Raw genomic sequence first — 16,778 nt, forward strand, 5'->3', positions numbered from 1 at the left:
GCCGTGGACCTTCACAGTGTGTGTCACAGCTCTTAAACGTGGCACAGACCCAAAGAGGGAGCAGCAGCAAGATTTATTGTGAGGAGTGAAAGAACAACACTTCCACACCACAGCATAGAAAGGAACCCAAACACGTTGCAGCTGCTGGCTGGAGGTGGCCAGCTTTTATTCCCTTATTTGTCCCCACCCATGTCCTGCTGATTGGTCCATTTTACACTGTGCTGAGTGATCCATTTTACAAAGCACTGATTGGTCCATTTTACAACCTCTAACTAGCCACAGAGAGATGATTGGTGCATTTTTACAGAGTGCTGATTGGCACAGTTTACAAACCTCTAGCTAGCCTCAGAGCACTGATTGGTGCGTTTTATGATCCTAGCTACAGAGTGCTGATTGGTGCATTTTACAATCCTCTTGTAAGACAGAAAAGTTCTCCAAGTCCCCACCTGACCCAGAAATCCAGCTGGCTTTACCTCTCAACTTCATACCATCTTTGAAGATGACTGCCAGCTACAGCTACTGCTTGAATTCTGCTCACTTCCTGCAGCCAGAGTGACAGCCCAAGCTGTCGTTGGGAGGCTGGGTATCATGGCCAGCGATGACACCCCACTGCCCTTTGGTCTCCAGAGAACTGCCGACTTCCAAACAGGAGCTGTGTCCTCTCTGACCAGGGCCAGTGACTGACATGGGTGCAGAAGCTACCCCAGCAGAGTCCTTCACATGGCTCCCATGGGACAGGACAGAAGCCAGTTTGAGTGTAGACCACCCCCATTCCCCTTTACCTGAGAACATCCCCACTAAATCAGTTGAATTTGAATACCTGCTTCAGGCTCTGCTTCTAGGGCACCTAGCTCAAGACAAGGGCAAGATTATTTTTAAAGGAAAGTAATCTGGATGTGTTATGAGATTTTGTTTCTTTTTTTTTTGTGTGTGGCTGTTTTTCTGATTCATGTTAACTAATTTTGCAATGTGGGCAACTGGAAAACAAAGGCTGTCATTTTCAGCAGCACTGTGCCATTGTTTCAAAAATTATATTCCTAGCCTTTAACATTCACTAACAAATAGAAGCTAATATGCTTTCCTGTTAACACAGCACTGATGTAATGACTTTCTGTTTGAAAAAAGTCATCTACACTAGATAATCACGTGTAAGTCAAATTAAAATGCGTGCATGTATCACATTATACTTACACAACAGTAACATGTTAAACATTTAAAGCAAGGGAAAAATATTGCAACAAACTATTTCAGATGGCATGGTTTGAGCTTTATATTCTGGTTTGAAAGATTTCATTTCTATAATGGAAAACCCCAATGTTAATATTTGTCTTGAAGAAATACATTAAGTAATTCTCCCATTATCAGCAGCAGTGAGAAGAACCTGACATCTGTCAGTCAGGAGGTAATGAGGACGCAGAGCCATTCATATGTCCAGGCCATGGTGGTAGGTACACATCCTCTTCCCACTTACAATTCCATATTCAGAGAAATAAATCAGAAGGGAGACCAGACAAAGGCAAGGGAAAATATCCACAGGCGATTGAAAACACCAGTTTAGGCATGACTCCACATACCACCACCCACCTTACCAGCTTTCCCCTTTTCCCCAAGTGGGGGTTCTTCTTTTTTTCCTACCCTTTTGTTCAAAGCTTAAAAAATGACTTGCTTTTAGAAAAAAATTCTGAATGGTAAGGTCAGGTGGGGGGAGAAAAAAGGGTTGTAGATTCACACAGGCACTGGATAGGTGCAGGGAAAGATGACCTTTAAATTCCCTGGCCGGACATGGTGACTCAGGCCTGTAATCCCAGCACTTTGGGAGGTTGAGGTAGGGCGGGTCACCCAAGGTCAGGAGTTCGAGACCAGCCTGGCTAACATGGTGAAACCCCATCTCTACTGAAAATACAACAAATTAGCCAGGCATGTGCCTGTAATCCCAGCTACTCAAGAGGCTGAGGCAGAAGAATTCCTTGAACCTGGAAGGTGGAGGTTGCAGGGAGCCGAGATTACACCATTGCACTCCAGCCTGGGCGACAGAGTGAAACTCCATCTAAAAAAACCCACAATTCTCTTACCACTCAAAGATGCTTTGACTCCAAGAATTGTGTCTAGACAATGTATTTATGCCTCTCGAAATGGTTAGCTCTCTATACTCGTTTATTCTTAGTCACTTGCAGTAGTCATTAAAAAAATTATTAAATACAAATTTCATTATTCATTGAAAACATGAAATAAACACGAGGTGCTTAATATGATGGTAAAAAAATGCCAAGGAAATTTTTTTATTAATGACATATTTATAGATCATACAAAACCTGAAGAGAATTAGTATTGGTTCAATTAAAAGGTAATTATTTTTGTTTAAAAACTAGAGTTTGCATTAAGAAAAACAGCTAAATTCTTTTCTGACAAGGGGATTTACAGATATTTTTAAACAACCATAAATAAAAATAATTATTAATATTTGTTGTTCAATGAGATACTATGTATGAAAATTCGATACACAGAACCCTTTATTATCCCTTTTTAGGGTTGCTTAGATGGCAACCAAAGTAGCAACTATATCTTTCCTCCTGGAATAAGAGTAACAATCCAAATAGAACCTTTCCCTAGCAGCGTGAAATGTCTGAAATAATGAATCATGCAGATACAGGTCAATGATCTTGATTTGTTTAACATCGGAGTGTGAAATCAGGAGCCCCTGATATTTTGAGCGCACACAACACGTTACGTGAAAGAGGGAAACCACCACGGGCATAGGCTTCCGTAATCCCCCCTCTGTTGGAAACAGATCACAGCACCACTCCGAAAACTGACCTCAGAAGCCAAGGATTGCCCTGGCCTGTGTGTGGCCGCTGCAGTGCCACTACACAGCCACCCTCCCAGGTTGTCAGCTGCACACACTCCGACCGCTGCCTCCAGGCCAAGCCCAAGTACCATCCTTTCCTCTGTTCAGTCTTGGATTCTGTAAGGCTGATTCAGATGTCTCCTCCTGTTCTCCACTGCACTTCCCACGAGATACATTTCTTTCTTTCTTATCATGTTTTGCATGTCGCTGTCTTCCTAGGGAGATTCTTGGGTTCCTAAGGTCAACCAATGTATTTTTTCATGTACGTGTGCCCAGCAGCACATCTGTTGTATACGGGCACTCACTGACAGCTGGAGGAATGAATAACAAACCTACAGCCGAACAAAGATTTCTTGGCAAAGTTCTCCTTGATGTCTTCTGCAGAGCGGGAATGCTGTTATTTTGACTCTTCATGCTTCTGCTGAACTAGAGTAAACAAAGATCTTGTTCATTCCAATAAACTACTTAATTAAGAAGAGTTGTTGAAATGTCAATAAATATTCAAAAGAGAGGCTTTCTGGAGATCATTTGAAATTCAAATTATCTGGCTGTGATAAATGAGAGCTGATGGTAGAGAGATTATTAGTCATTCATCTGCATGTGCTTATTAGTTCCATGGCAGTACTTAGCGTCATGTAGAGAGAGGAAAAGGTGGATAGGAAGGCTCTTGTGAAGCTCATTCGGCCAATGGGCAGGAGAGGAAGGAAATCTGACTCCTGCCCTTCTAACCCAGTCTATTCACCACAAGCTTCCAGAAACCGATTAGATGTGCGTGCACTCAGGACTGGGCAAGAAGATGTGAAATGAAACATCCTGTGATGGATGGGCCAACACTCTGGGATCAGTGTCAGCTGAAAGCCCACTTTGATCATCGCATCTTACATCAGCTGTTGTCCTCAACCAAATTGTAACCTAAATACCAATTTGAGAAACCAATTATGGAAAAAATAAATGTCAATGGCCTGTGTAACTGGGCCTTCCCATTTTTCCACTGCCCCATGCTTTATATTCCACTGATGATCTTGATGCGTTTCCATCAAGGAGGAAAGAGGAAGGGTGGGGTAGCGGATATCTGGTACCTAACACAGTCCAAGCACTTCAGTGATCTCCCCTTGATATGAGGTGGGGATGACCCTTCTGTACCAGAGGCAACTGCAGCTCAGTAAGGCTAATTAACTTACCCAGGGTAACACAGTTAGGAAGTGATATTAAACCCAGGCTTCTTAGGGTTCATCAAAGGTTCTTAAATGTAATTTCAGTAACATCTTTTTAAAGAAAAGTTGGGCACATTTGGTTCTTTGTTTTTATATACACACATTATTTATCTTCTTTTCCAATACACTTGCAAATAAGTTCTATCCATGAATGAGTTCCTTCAATTTCCAAGAATGTCTTTGTAAGCTATTATTTACAATGTTTATAATTATTTAAATTATAGTAGTTATTTTAAATTTATAAGTTTGAGGATACAAATGTATTGGTTTACTCAGTTTGGTGCACAATTAAAAATGTTACCACATTAAATATCAACACCTCCTCTGGCTACTAAATATTTCCTCATGTATTATTTACATTCCTTGACAGAAGTGAGGGCACTGCCAACTCCGCCATGTGAACTAAGATTTGAAGCTAAAGTAAACACCTCTGGCTGCTAAATTTCCTCAACACACCATCAATTGTGCTAATATTCGAAAGCAGGCAATAGTACGGGCTGCAGATTAAATTACCTTGCTGATGGCACTCATATCTGATTTGTTTTGTCTCTCATGCTCTTGTAATAAAGAGATTTTACTCCCAAATATCATCACCCATCAAAACTTTCTTTAATATACATTTCTATTTCATAATAACAAGACAAGGTATAAAAAGGAGACCACCCTTGAACTTTTAATTGATCTGCATGTGCTTTTTGTTACTTGCTTTTTGATGTTGACACATCAGTAACTTAATTGTCTTGTCTTTCACGGAGAAGCCAAACTTCATCTATCTTCCTATTTCTTCAGTGTTGCCTTAAATCAGATGCTTTCTCGAAGCTTACACTTGGTTATTTGTAGTTTATACAACCTTTATATTTGATATTTGGTTATAATGATTACATTGCCCCTCAGAACCCTTAATACAGAATTTTGATATTAGTTTTATATTTTTAGTTAAATATTATCTCTCTCTCCTCTCCTTCCTTCTCTCTATGCTCAGAATTAAGTCATTTTAGATTTTCATTGAGCATTGCTTTTTATAGCAACCTTGATAAAATATTTATTTTATTAACATTGCAAAGATTGCTGATGTCCACTTACAAATGTTCCTCTTCTGTTTGATAAGAATACTACTGGAATAAAGATTATATTTACTGGCCAGGTGCAGTGGCTCACGCCTGTAATCCCAGCACTTTAGGAGGCCGAGGCAGGCAGATCACGAGGTTAAGAGTTCGAGACCAGCCTGGCCAATATGGGGAAACCCAGTCTCTACTAAAAATACAAAAACTAGCCGCACATGGTGATGCATGCCTGTAGTCTCAGCTACTCGGGAGGCTAAGGCAGAAAAATCACTTGAACCCATGAGGCAGAGGTTGCAGTGAGCTGAGATTGCGCCGCTGCACTCCAGTCTGGGTGTCAGAGCAAGACTCCGTCTCAAAAAAATAATAATAAAAAAATAAAAAGATTATATTTACCAGCTTCATTTTCATGCAAGTACAAACATGTGAACAGATTGTGGCCAATTATGATACATGTAATTTTTGGATGTGTCATTAAAAGGCAAGTTGTTTAACGTTCTCCCTTCTTCATTTCTCCTGTTGTTTAACAGTCAGGTTTATGGCTAGCACTCCAGAAGCCATTTAGACCATGAGATACCTTGAGAATAATGAAACAGAGGAAGCCAAAGTTCCTGAAACTTTGGACTGCCATATTTGCCATAGGCTGGCTATTTCCAGACCTTCTGAATGTGAGAAAAATTCAACATATCTTATTAAAACCATTGTTTTAATTTTTTTTTACTACCAACCAACTCAATTTTTAACAGCTTTGTTAAGATATAATTAACATATAATAAAATTCATCAATTTAATGTGTACATTTCAGCTTTTAAAATATATTCACAAATATGTGCAACTATGACAACAGTCGGCCCCGAGGAACCATTAATCAATCTACATTTTTCTCTACAGATTTCCCCATTCTGGACTTCCAATGAATGTAATCATATACTATGTGGTCTTTTGTATCTGGCTTCTTTCACTTGTCATGTTTTCTAGGTTAATTCATGTTGAAGCATGTATCAGTACTTCACTCCTTTTTATGGCCAAATAATATTCCATTCTATGGCTATATTCCATTTTATCTATTCATCGATGGACATTTGGGTTATTTTCACCTTTGGGCTATTAATGACTAACGCTGCTATAAATATTTATGTACAAGTTTTTGTGTGGGCAAATGTTTTCATATTTCTTGGGCCTATACCTGTGAGTAGAATTGCTGCATCAAATTTGAATTCTCCGTTTAACCACTTGAGAAACTGCCAGACTGCTTTCCAAAGTGGCTACACCACTTTACATTCCTACCAGTAGTGAATATGGGTTCCGATTCCCCACATCCTTGCCAGCACTTGCTCTGTGACTTTTTGCTTCTAACTATCCTAGTGCATATGAAGTGGTATTTCGTCGTGGTTTTAGTTTGCATTTCTCCGATGACTAATGATATTGAGCATCTTTTCAAGTGCTTATTGGTCATTTGTATTTCTCTGTAATAGAAGAGTCTATTGAAATGCTTTGTCCATTTTTAAATTAGTTCATTTGTGTTTTTATTATGGAGTTATGACAGTTCTCTATATATTCTGGATACAAGTCCTTTTAGATACAGTATTCGCAAATGTTTTCTTCCATTCTGTGGGTTGTCTATTCATTTTCTTGCTGATGTTCTTTGAGTCACAAGAGTTTTATTATTATTATTATTATTATAATACTTTAAGTTCTAGGGTACATGTGCATAACGTGCAGGTTTGTTACATATGTATACTTGTGCCATGTTGCTGTGCTGCACCCATCAACTGCAATTTATCTAATTTTGTTGTTTGTGCTTTTGGTGTCATATCTAAAAATCCTTCAAATACAAGGTTGTAAATATTTATCCCATGTTTCTGCTAAGAGTTTTACAGCTTTAACTCTTATGTTTAGATCTTTGGTCTATTTTTGGTTCATTTTGGCATATGGTGTAAGGTAAGGGTCCATTTTCACTTTTTTTTCATGACAATTCAACCGTTCTCACGCCACTTACTGAAAAGACCATTCTAATTTTTCTAATTTTATTTTCTGAAATGTTTGTTGCATATATAGAGACATAGAATTAATTTTTGTGTGTTGATCTTATATCCTATAACCCTGCTGAACTAATTACTAGTTTTATTAATTTTTTAGTGAATTCATTAGGATTCTGGGCATATGATCATGTCATCTGCAAATAAAGTTGCTTTGCTTCTTCTTTTCCAAGCTGGATGCCTTTTATTTTTCACTTGGCTAATTGTCCTGGCTAAAACCTCCTTTACAGTGTTGAATATATGTAGCAAAAGGAGACATCATAGACTTGCTCCTGATATTAGAGGAAAAGCACCTGCTCTTTTATCATTCAGTCTGATGTTAGCTGTGGGATTTTGTAGATATCGTTTGTCAGGTTGAGGGATTTTCTTTCTTTTTCAGTTTATTGAGTTTTTTTAATATGAATAATTGTTGGATTTTGTCAAATGCTTTTTATACATTTGAGATAATCATGTGATTTTTTTATTATATTGATATAATCTATTACATTAATTTATTTGTGGGTGTTAAACCAACCTTTGATTTCTGAGATAAATCCCACTTGGTCATGGTGCATTTTTTTAAATATGCTGCTTGGCTTGGTTTATTAAAATTTTGAGAAATTTTGAATCTATATTCATAAAATATATTGGTCTATAGTTTTCTTTTAAAATATCTTTCATTTTGGCATCAGGGAAATACTGAAATCATACAATGATTTGGGAAGATTTTCTCCTCTTCTACTTTTTGGAAATGTTGGTGAAATTTTGACATTACTTCTTCTTTAAATGTTTGGTAGAATTCAGCAATGATATACCATCTGGGCCTGGGACTTTTTGTGGGTAATTTTAAAAATTAATAATACAATCTCTTTGCTTGTTATAGGTTTATTCAGATTGTCTGTTTCTTCTTGAGTCACTTTTGGCAGTTTGCTTCTAACAATTTGTCCATTTCATCTAAGTTATCTCATTTTTTGGTGTGCAATTATTCATGATTTTCCTTTATAATTCTTTTATTTCTGTAAAATAAATAGTAACATCTCCTATTTCATTTCTGATTCTAGTCATTTAACTAGTCTCTCTTTTTTTCTTGGTAAATTCGTCTAAAGTTTTGTCAATTTTGTTGATCTTTTCATGGACCACCTTTTGGTTCCATTGATTTCCCGCATCCAAATTTAATTATTACTAGTGGAGACAATCAGCTTCATTTAATTATTTATAATTGCAGGAGACATATTCAGAGTGAAATCTGATGCTCTGTGAGCTATCTCCACAAATAACCATTTGTGTCTTTAATGGATGGGACAGGAAGCAGGACTTTATCTATCAAAGATGCAAGCTAAAGTTTGTTTCCCTTTAGTTCGTGTTTACTTATTATTTGGAGAAATAATACCATTTTTTTTCTGTGAAGGTAATGTATATAAAGCTTGTAAATCAGTCAACAGAGTAGATCCCACAAAACAGCTTTTTTTCTCTTTCCATTGGGGGGTTTATTCTTTTGTGAGTGAGGGATTACCAGTGGAATAAGTCTAGCACTGACTCGTGCGCTTTCAGGTCAGTAAGATAACTCCAGTTCCAAAGCACTGATACTAAACTGTTTTAACTTGGGTTATTTTAAAACGTAAAATTGGAATTTTGATTCTAAATCTTGCTTTTAAGCTTATCTTCTAAAGGAACTTTTGACTGCCCTAAAGGAGCTACCAGCTTTAGTTGGGTAAAGCTATGGCCAGATACAGATTTGATGGAAAAAGACCATTCTAACTCAATGTGGTATGGGGGAAAATTTTACTGTGCTCAGTCCACAGTAGTGAAAATAATAACAATTATTCAAAGAGAAAATCCTTTTGGGACTTAAGACTGGAATGTGATTTTATCTAAAAAGCTAGATTCCGAACCATTTGCTTCTGATTACAGGTTCATCTAAATATAGGATCTGAATTTTTTTTTTCTATAAATGTCAGAAAGTGAATATTTTCGGTTTTACAGGCCATACAATCTCTGAAACAAGTACTCAATTTTGCCATTGTAGCGTAAAGGCAGCTATAGACAAATACATAAGTGAGTAAGGCTGTGTTCCAATAAAACTTTATTTTCAAAAACTGATACTGCTGGACTTGGCTCACTGGCTGTCGTTTGCCAAACTCTAATTAATTGAAATATATAACCAAGGCAAATGTATCAATAAGCCTTCTGGCTTATCCTCAGAAGATGTCTCTAATTTTCTAAAAAATATGTCCAAAACAACCCCAAACAAACATGTAAAATTAAGAGTCTCATTCTCTACCCTTGAATTATGTTTTCTAAAAGTCTCAAATCAATTTGGCAGACCCAGCACAAGTACTTGGGTCCCCTCCTTCATAACACCTCATTAAACTGAGATTATTAAAAGGAATATGCACATCACAGTGAAGTTAACCATCAGCGGTCGACTGATTTCCACTAAACTTTTAGGGGAGAAAAGTGGATGGTAACCTGTCGATGACTAACATGAATAAAATACTCCCAGAACATAAAACAGAGCATTGCATCCAAGGAGAAAACTGATTCAGTCCAAGTATGAACATAAAGAATGTTAGCAGAATGAGAGAGAGGTGTGCAAAAAGCTGAGAAGTAATTGGAGACCTTTGTTTGGAACTATCAGTCCGTTGGGTCTCCACACTCACCACCATCCTGTCCTCTTCCCTCCAACCCATGCATGATGTATTTTATTACCAGAATGAAAGAAGCAAACAAATAAACAACAACAACAAAATCTTCAGACATTTTAAACAAAGACATTTAAATACAATTACCAATGAAGAACTAGCCTTCTAAACAGGGCTTAAGCAGCCCAGAAAAGAAAGGCCTTTTTTATTCTGAGATAGGGGATCCCCACCACTTAGGTCAGCTTTCTGTTTACTAATCTTAAAATAAAACATGTCTGCTGAAATCCCAGAAACATATCCAGACCTTTTATTTACTCTTAGTACATTGTAAAAGATAACCACACGACATATGATAAAGATAACCACATGTGCTAACACAAAATTATGAGAAAACTACCACAAAAACTCAAACCAGTATGCACTTTAAAATACAAATGGATCACAAAGGTCACCATTCAGTCTTAGAATGAAAACCACTGACAGGAGGGGAATAAAAGACCACAGGAGATTAAATAAAAGAGAAAAAAAATAGCACTAAAAATAAATATTTTGTGGATAAAAAAAATTTACTATTCTTGGAGACAGGTAAGAAAATATAGACTACATAAATCAAGAATAGGATAACATTAATTTAGGAGGCCAAGGAGGATCACTTGAGGCTAGGAGTTTGAGACCAGCCTGAGCAACATAGCAAGACCCCATTTAGAAAAAAAAAAATTAGCCAGGCATGGTGGTACACCCCTGTCATCTCAGCTACTCAGGAGGCTGAGGTGGGAAAGTCACTTGAGCCCAGGAGTTCAAGGTTAGACAGTGAGCTCTGGTCATGCCACTGCACTCCAGCCAGGACAACAGAGTGAGACACTGCCTCTATAACAAAAGCAAACAAACAAGAACCCACAAAGGGCCACAAAGGATAGGCTGATATAACAACAGCATAATCAGAAAAAATAATTACCTGACCATATCAGCTTTAAATGTAAATGATCTACACATACCAATTAAAAGGCTGATATTGTCACATTGGATTTGAAAAAAGCAACTGTATGTACCTATGAGACCCAACTGTATGTGCCTACAGGAAATGTACTTTAAAATAAAGACACATATAGCTTCACAGTAAATGGATAGAGACTGCTATAGTGGCTCATGCCTGTAATCCCAGCACTTTGGGAGGCTGAGGCAGGCAGATCACCTGAGGTCGGGAGTTCAAAACCAGCCTGGCCAACATGGTGAAACACTGTCTCTACTAAAAATACAAAAATTAGCTAAGCATGGTGGCACACGCCTGGAGTCCCAGCTACTTGGGAGGCTGAGGTAGGAGAAGCACTCAAACCCAGGAGGCGAAGGATGCAGTGAGCCGAGATCGCACCACTGCACTCCAGCCTGGGTGACAGAAAGAGACTCTGTCTGAAGAAAAAAAAAAAAGGAATGGATAGAAAAATATATATCATACTAACACTAAGCAAAGGAGAGCTGAAGTGGTCATATCAATATTAGACATTGTACAATTCAGAGCAAAGAAAATAGGCAAAGATAAAGAAGGGCATTTTGTAATATTACATAAGTAAGTCATTAAGAGGATATAATAATCCTAAATGTAAAGCACCTGGTAATAGGACTTCAAAATACATGAAACAAAACCTAACAGAAATGCAATAAGAAATAGCCAAATAAACAATTATAGGCAGAGATTTCAATACAACTCTCTCAACAGTCACAAAGATAAGTTGACAGAAAATCAATAAGGATATAGAAAACTTGAGCCATACTATCACCTAAGGTGACCAAATTGACATTTATAGAACATTCCATCCAACAACAGAATATACATTCTTCTCGGGGGCTCAAGAAACATGACCAAGATAGGCCATATTCTGAGCCATAAGACAAACCTTGATACATCTAAAAGCATCCAAGCAATTTCCTGTGTGTTCTCTGACCCAGATGGAACCAAATTAGAAAGATCTGGAAAATGACCAAATATTTGTTAACTACTTAAAACCAATTCAAAATAACTGGTAGATCAATGAGGATGTCGAAAGGTAAATTGGAAAATATTTTGAACAGCATAAAGATGACAATACAACAAACAAAAATGTGTGGGATACCACTAAAGTAGTACTGAGGGTGGTATTTATAGTCCTAAATATCTATATTAAAAAGGGAGAGAAGTCCCAAATCGATGTCCTCTGCTTATACCTTAAGAAACTAGAAAAAGAAGAGCAAAATAAATTCAAATTTAAAAGAAAGGAAATAAAGATCAGAGTAGAAATTAATGAAATAGAATATAATAGAAAAATCAATAAAACCAGAACCTTTTTTGAAAAAAATAAGTAAAATGCTAGACCTTTAGCCAGACTAATCAGAATAAAAAGAGAAGAGACAGATCACAACATCAATAATGAAAGTAGTAATATCATTACATATTTTATAGATATTTAAAGGATAATCAGGGAATCTTATGAACAACTTCACACCAATAAATTCGACAACCTCAATTAAATGGAAAGATTCCCTAAGAACTACAAACTAGCAAAGCTTATTCAAGAAGAAACAGATTACTTAAGTAGTCTTTTAGCTGTTTAAAAAATTTGAGTTTTGATTCCCGGGAAAGATGGCTGAATCGGAACAGCTCTGGTCTGTGGCTCCCGGCAAGACCAACTCAGAAAGCAGGTGATTTCTGCCTTTCCAACTGAGGTACCTGGTTCATCTCACTAGGACTGGTTAGACAGTGGGTGCAGTCCACAGAGGGCAAGCAGAAGCAGGGTGGGGCATCACCTCACCCAGGAAGTGCAAGGGGTTGGGGAACTTTCTCCCCTAGCCAAGGGAAGCCATGAGGGACTGTGCCTGCCATGAAAGACAGTGTTAACTGGCCCAGATACTAGGTTTTTCCCACAGTCTTCGCAACCCACAGACCAGGAGATTCCCTCGGGTGCCTACATCACCAGGGCCCTGGGTTTCAAGCACAAAACTGGGCAGCCATTTGGGCGGACACCGAGCTAGCTGCAGGAGTTTATTTTCATACCCCGGTGGCAGCTGGAACACCAACAAGACAGAACCGTTCACTCCCCTGGAAAGCATGTTGAAGCCAGGGAGCCAAGTGTTTTGCTCAGCAGATCCCACCCCCTAGGAGCCCAGCAAGCTAAGATCCACTGACCTGAAATTCTCGCTGCTAGCACAGTACTCTGAAGTTGACCTAGGATGCTCGAGCTTGGTGGGGGGAGGGGTATCTGCCATTACTGAGGCTTGAGTAGGTCGTTTTCCCCTTATAGTGTAAACAAAGCTGCCGGCAGTTTGGACTGGGCAGAGCCCACCGCAGTACCTCAAAGCCGCTGTAGTCAGACTGCCTCTATAGATTCCTCCTCTCTGGGCAGGGCATCTCTGAAAGAAAGGCAGCAACCCCAATCAGGGGCTTATAGATAAAACTCCCAACTCCCTGGGACAGAGCACCTGGGGGAAGGGGTGGTTGTGGGCACAGCTTTAGTAGACTTAAACGTTCCTGCCTGCTGGCTCTGAAGAGAGCAGCGGATATCCTAGCACAGCGCTCGAGCTCTGCTAAGGGACAGACTGCTGACTGCCACCTCAAGTGGGTTGCTGACCCCTGTGCCTCCTGACAGGGAGACGCCTCCCAGCAGGGGTTGACAGACACCTCATATAGGAGAGCTCTGGCTGGCATCTGGCGGGTTCCCCTCTGGGATGAAGCTTCCACAGGAAGGAGCAGGCAGCAATCTTTGCTGTTCTGCAGCCTCTGCCGGTGACAGCAAGGCAAACAGGGTCTGGAGTGGACCCCCAGCAAACTCCAGCAGACCTGCAGAAGAGGGGCATGTTAGAAGGAAAACTAACAAACAGAAAGCAAGAGCATCAACATCAACAAAAAGGATGACCATGCAAAAACTCCATCCGAAGATCACCAACAGAAAAGACCAAAGGTAGATAAATCCACGAAGATGAGGAAAAACCAGCACAAAAAGGCTGAAAATTCCAAAACCAGAATGCTTCTTCTCCTCCAAAGGATCACAACTCCATGCCAGCAAGGGAACAAAACTGGACAGAGAATGAGTTTGATGGATTGACAGATGTAGGCTTCTGAAGGTTGGTAATAACAAACTCCTTCAAGCTAAAGGAGCATGTTCTAACGCAATGCAAGGAAGCTAAGGAACTTGATAAAAGGTTAGAGGAATTGCTAACTAGAATAACCAATTTAGAAAAGAACATAAATGACCTGATGAAGCTGAAAAACACAGCACAAGAACTTCGTGAAGCATATACAAGTATCAATAGCCAAACTGATCAAGTGGAAGAAAGGATATCAGAGATTGAAAATCAACTTAATGAAATAAAGCATGAAGACAAGATTAGAGAAAAAAAGAACAAAAAGGAATGAACAAAGCCTCCAAGAAATACGGAACTATGTGAAAAGACCAAACCTACATTTGACTGTGTACCTGAAAGTGACGGGGAGAATGGAACCAAGTTGGAAAACACACTTCAGGATACTATTCAGGAGAACTTCCCCAACCTAGCAAGACAGGCCAACATTCAAATTCAGGAAACATGGAGAATACCACAAAGATACTCCTTGAGAAGAGCAACCCCAAGATACATAATCGTCCGATTCACCAAGGTTGAAATGAAAGAAAAAATGTTAAGAGCAGCCAGACAGAAAGGTCGGGTTACCCACGGAGGGAAGCCCATCAGACTAACAGTGGATCTCTTGACAGAAACTCTACAAGCCAGAAGACAGTGGGGGCCAATACTCAACATTCTTAAAGAAAAGAATTTTCGACCCAGAATTTCATATCCAGCCAAACTAAGCTTTACAAGTGAAGGAGAAATAAAATCCTTTACAGACAAGCAAATGCTGAGGGATTCTGTAACCACTAGGCCTGCCTTACAGGAGCTCCTGAAGAAAGCACTAAATACAGAAGGGAAAAACCGGTACCAGCCACTGCAAAACAAACCAAAATGTAAAAGCCATCAACACTATGAAGAAACTGCATCAACTAATGGGCAAAATAACCAGCTAGCATCATAATGACAGGATGGAATTCACACATAACAATACTAATCTTAAATGGAAACAGACTAAATGCCCCAATTAAAAGGTACAGATTGGCAAACTGGATAAAGAGTCAAGACCCATCATTGTGCTGTATTCAGGAGATGCATCTCACATGCAAAGACACACACAGGCTCAAAATAAAGAAATGGAGGAAGATTTACTAAGCAAATGGAAAGAAAAAAAAAAGCAGGAGTTGCAATCCTAGTCTCTGATAAAACAGACTTTAAACCAACAAAGATCAAAATAGACAAAGAAGGGCATTACATAATGGTAAAGCAATCAATGCAACAAGAAGAGCTAACTGTCCTAAATATATATGCACCCAACACAGAGCATCCAGGTTCATAAAACAAGTTCGTAAGACCTACAAAGAAACTTAGACTCCCACACAATAATAGTGGGAGACTTTAATACCCCACTGTCAATATTAGATCAATGAGACAGAAAATTAACAAGGATATTCAGGACCTGAACTCATCTCTGGACCAAGCGGACCTAACAGACATCTACAGAGCTCTCCACCTCAAATCAACAGAATATACATTCTTCTCAGCACCACATAGCACTTATTCCAAAATCAACCATGTAATTGGAAGTAAAACACTCCTCAGCAAATGCAATAGAACAGAAATAATAACAGTCTCTTGGACCACAGGGCAATCAAATTAGAACTCAGGATTAAGAAACTCACTCAAAACTGCACAACTACATGGAAACTGAACAACCTCCTCCTGAATGGCTAGTGGGTAAATAATGAAATTAAGGCAGAAATAAATAAGTTATTTGAAATCAATGACAACAAAGACACAAAGTACCAGAATCTCTGGGACACAGCTAAAGCAGTGTTTAGAGGGAAATTTATAGCACTAAATCCCACAGGAGAAAGTGGAAAAGATCTAAAATCAACACCTTAACATCACAATTAAAAGAACTAAAGAAGCAAGAGCAAACAAATTCAAAAGCTAGCAGAAGACAAGAAATAACTAAGATCAGAGCAGAACTGAAGGAGATAGAGATATGAAAAACCCTTCAAAAAATCAATGAATCCATGAGCTTGGTTTTTTGAAAAGATTAACAAAATAGACCACTAGCCAGAGAAAAGACAGAAAAAGAAGAAAAGAAGAGAATAAAAATAAAAGTAGAGAAAAAAAGAGAAGAAAAGAGAGAAGAATCAAATAGACACAATAAAAAATGATAAAGGGGAGATCACCACTGATCCCACAGAAATACAAACTGCCAGAGAATACTGTAAACACCTCCATGTAAATAAAGTAGAAAATCTCGAAGAAAATGGATAAATTCCTGGACTCACACATCCTCCCAAGCTAAACCAGGAAGAAGTCGAATCCCTGAATAGACCAATAACAAGTGAAATTGAGGCAGTCATTAATAGCCTAGCAACCAAAGAAAGCCCAGGACCAGATGGATTCACAGCCAAATTCTACCAGAGGTACAAACAGCAGATGGTACCATTCCTTCTGAAACTATTCCAAATAATAGAAAGAGAAAGACTCCTCCCTAACACATTTCATGAGGCCAGCATCATCCTGATACCAAAACCTGGCAGAGACACATACACAAAAAGAAAATTTCAGGCCAAAATCCCTGATGAACTTTGATGCAAAAATCCTCAATAAAATACTGGCAAACAAAATCCAGCAGCACATCAAAAAGCTTATCTATCCCAATCAAGTCAGCTTCATCCTTAGGATGCAAGGCTGGTTCAACATATGCAAATCAACAAATGTAATTCATCACATAAACAGAACCAGTGACAAAAACCATATGATTATTTCAATAGATGCAGAAAAGGCCTTCCATAAAATTCAACACCCCTTCATACTAAAAACACTCAATAAACTAGGTATTGATGGAACATATCTCAAAATAATAAGAGCTGTTTATGACAACCCACAGTCAATATCATACTTAATGG

Source organism: Mandrillus leucophaeus, unplaced genomic scaffold, assembly GCF_000951045.1.
Source record: "Mandrillus leucophaeus isolate KB7577 unplaced genomic scaffold, Mleu.le_1.0 Scaffold227, whole genome shotgun sequence".
In the NCBI taxonomy this organism is placed as follows: Eukaryota; Metazoa; Chordata; class Mammalia; order Primates; family Cercopithecidae; genus Mandrillus; species Mandrillus leucophaeus.